General features: G+C 45.3%; 1 protein-coding gene across 1 annotated transcript in view; it reads right to left on the bottom strand.

Moving 5' to 3' along the window:
* Nucleotides 1–2,817, bottom strand: part of HSD17B3 (hydroxysteroid (17-beta) dehydrogenase 3) — a gene marked incomplete at its 3' end in the record, with an annotated part of 22,810 nt that overhangs the window by 10,239 nt on the left and 9,754 nt on the right. The window lies entirely within an intron of this gene.

Here is a 2,817-nt window from a genome sequence, read left to right as displayed (position 1 = left end):
GGTTAGGGTGGATCAGGCTGGCAGGCAGGTGAGCAGTTAGGAGTCAGCAGTCCCAGGTTGTGAGAGGGATGTCCACCGAGGGGTCCTGGATTGGAGAGGGTGCAGGCTGGGCTGAAGGGACCTCCACCACCACCACCCCCATCCCCCCACACCCCCCGCCACCATACATAAATTTCATGCACCGGGCCTCTAGTACTTCACATAACAGGCCCCAGGCAGCACTGCTCCATAAAGACCCGATCCTGCAGCACCTTCTGAGCTGCTTCCTGCTCACAAGGACGTCCTCCTTGTGGTTCACTCTGCACAGACATGCTCATGCCCTGAGCCCTGTCGCCTGTCCTCTGGCTCCCAACTGGAGGGTACGTGCCTGCTTCTCTGAGACCCGCAAGGAATTCTCTTTGGGGTAGATACTGCCTGGCTCCTAGGGGCCGAGGGACGCAGGACGGGAATGGCATGCATTAACGCGGGCTTCGCACCGAACAATGCTACACGTGAGCAAAATTAGAGCTTTGCCTGAGGACAGAAGGAAAATCAATGATCGTGCAAACAGGCTGATGACATTTGAGTTAGTGACAAAGGACCCAGTTCATTAAAATCTTTCTCTATGGTTTTAATTAAATGCCTTATACTGTTACTTTTTAAATTGTGGCAAATTACACTGAAAGGAATTCTAGGGACAAAATAGGCTGATTTGGGGAATACACAGAGTGTCCATGGGCAAGGCATGCATATGTGAAAGATGGGCAATTAAAGTAATTAGAAGGTAGATCAAAAGCAGTCCTGCCCTGAGCAGCTTGGAGACACCAAAATGCTTATCTTACTCGTATAACGGACAGAAAAATGCCACAGGAGAAGGAGGGAGGAAGACATACGTTCACGGAGGATATAGAAAAGTCACAGGATAATGGAACGAAGGAAACATATTTTCACAGAGAACAGAGGAATGTTACAAGACAAGGGGAGAGGAAGAGGGGGCGCCACTGGGCTTTGGCCTTTGAAACTGATACTGTGTAACAAAGTGACCAATGAGGAAAGCATGGGGACCCTAAATTAATGAAAGGTCCAATTAGAGAGGGTCAGGTTCAAACAAAGAACTGCAACACATATAAACCGGAGAAAAGGGGCACGAGGAGGGATTTCTTTTTCCACTAGAGAAAGAGAGAGAGAGAGAGAGCAGGTTTTCCCATTTGGGGGCCCCTCCCTAAGGGGGGAGAGAGAGAGAGAGAGAGAGAGAGAGGGCAGGTTTTCCCATTTGGGGACCCCTCCCTAAGGGGATCCCCTTTGGGACACCTCTGCCCAGATGGAGTTTGTATATGCTTCCAATAAACTTCTACATTTTTATTAAAGAAATGTGTTAGTCCATGAATTTACTCTTCATCTTCATCAGACAAGAAGCCACAAGAAGTCTGTACCCGAAACCCATGTTTCAATACACAACAGAGAATGTTCCATGTTGACAAATGTATGGGATGTTTCATGAATTTGCATGTCACCCTTGTGCAGGCCCAGGCGCGTCTTCTCTATATCATTCCGGTTTTAGGACATATGTGGTCAAAGTGAGCACTATGCCAGCATTGCAATGAGGAATTACATGTTATAGGAAACATAAGAAGCCGAATTAAAGACTATACTATAGGGTCTACAATAACCAGTAATTCCATCTTCAAGCCACTGGTCTCAGAATCACCCAGGAAGATGTCAAAAAACACCAATTCCTACCAAAACCATCCAAATAAAAATCTCTGGGGTGGAAGCCTCAGCGTCTACATATTTTTCTGCTTTGATTTATTAAATTATACTATTGAATACACCAGTGCATTCTCGTTGTAGAAGGCGTCCCTGAGGCCACCACAGTGCCATTTCCTCGCCCCCCACAGGCTCTCCCTGCCTGGAGTTTGGCGTTGATCCTTCCTAACTGTATCTCAGCATCTACACGCACATGTAAGAACATACAGAAGTAAATGTGTGTGTTGTGGGTTTTCTTTCTTTGCACACTTTACAAATGGCATTGTAAGTCCTACCTTTTTAACGTGATGCTGTGTCTCACCCCTGAGCATGGGACATGTTTCCACATCAGTTCATGCTGAGCCACTTGACTCTCTTTATTGCTTGCAGGTGCTTATAGCTCATATGGGTGAGCATTGAAGTTGTTGTCAAGTTTTCTTATTACCGATACTGCCACAAAGAAAACCTTTCTATATAGCTCCTTGTACATACAAGTGAACCAACTCCTACAGTAGATAGACAGGTGGAATTGTTGTGTTAAAGGATCTATGCTTTTTAAATTTTAACAGTATTTCCCAAGTGTCCTCCCTTCAAACTGTGCCATCAAAAATACAATTATAGCTATTTCTCCACTCTCTGGCCAATAGTTTATATTAACAAACTTTTCAAAATTGTCCAATCTAATGGTCAAGAAATGATATCCTTGTTGTTGTTTTAATTTTTACAATTAACAGTGGGACTGAGTATCTCTTTGTATGTTTATGTGTGAAATACCAGTATATACCCTTTGACCATCCTTCTACTGGGTTTTTGTCATCCTATCTAATAAAAGACAAACAGGGTAATTAACCATACCTCCGCTACGCTTCCCATTGGCTAATCAGAGAGATATGCAAATTAACTGCCAACAAAGATGGCGGCCGGCAGCCATGCAGCTGAAGCGGGCAGGAAGTTTGCTTGCTCCAGTGATGGAGGAAGCCAAGGTTCCCCACCTGCCACCGCCCGGCTCTGAGCCCAAAAGCAACAATGTTTCAATTATAGAAGCTAAACAAACCCCAGATACCTGCTTTCATCCAGCCATGGCCTCAGAGC

The sequence above is a fragment of the Myotis davidii genome, unplaced genomic scaffold, assembly GCF_000327345.1.
Source record: "Myotis davidii unplaced genomic scaffold, ASM32734v1 scaffold1226, whole genome shotgun sequence".
In the NCBI taxonomy this organism is placed as follows: domain Eukaryota; kingdom Metazoa; phylum Chordata; class Mammalia; order Chiroptera; family Vespertilionidae; genus Myotis; species Myotis davidii.
The sequence above is the reverse complement of the archived record's forward strand: the minus strand, read 5'-3'. Positions and strand labels throughout refer to the sequence as shown.